Raw genomic sequence first — 873 nt, forward strand, 5'->3', positions numbered from 1 at the left:
AGCTTTTCACGTGTACAGCTGACTCCTCCCCGCCCCTCCCGCCCTGCCCAGAGCCGCTTCCAATCCCCAGGGCTCCCTCTGCCCCGGCGCCCACCCCTTTCCCCGACTCGGGGAACCCGGGTCCAAGCACCGTTTCCGGTTTGGGTCTTGGGCCGGGCCTCAGCCGGCGTCCCCGGGGCTGGTCCTGCGAGCACTGACTAAAGGGGGAGACCTTCCGGATTGGAGTACCCCAGCGCTGGGCCCGGGCAGAGGTGATTCGCTGAGAGGGCGGTTCTGATATTGCAGCTCTCCACCTTCTGAGTCTGATCTGACCCCGGGAGCCAATGTGCACAGGCAGGTCCTGTAGGTCATTTTCACCGTCAGAGTTCTTGACAACTGTAGCCCTGGGGCTCTTTCTCTACTCCGTTGAGTGGGACTTGTCACTTACCTTTAGGGTCAGAGCTCCCACCTGGTTGGCCCAACCTCTCCAGGGCCTGAATGAAGCCTGCCCCGCCCCCCAATTCCTATCCTGAAGGCTAATTCAGTTTGTCCTTCTGTAATTCAACCCTGCAGGCCAACTGAGAATCACGTAAAAAGACTTAGACTAGCTAGGGCTAGTCCACCTTTAATTTTACAGAAGGAGTAACTGAGGACCAGAAAGGAGATTGAATTGGCTTAAAGTCCCACAAGGAGTTAGCAAAGAGTCGCAATTAGGACCCAGGCTAATGACCACTCTACCCACACCATCCGACTTCAGGGATCAAAGGAAAACTGGGGTGAGATGAAGAGCACAGTGGCCCCATCCGGGCCCCTCCCAGCCCTGCTTCCTCCTGAGGGCTGTGAGCAGAGGCATTAAGACCTCAGATCCCATGAGCACCAAATCAAGGTCTGTGT

Source organism: Pteropus vampyrus, unplaced genomic scaffold, assembly GCF_000151845.1.
Source record: "Pteropus vampyrus isolate Shadow unplaced genomic scaffold, Pvam_2.0 Scaffold217, whole genome shotgun sequence".
NCBI lineage: Eukaryota > Metazoa > Chordata > Mammalia > Chiroptera > Pteropodidae > Pteropus > Pteropus vampyrus.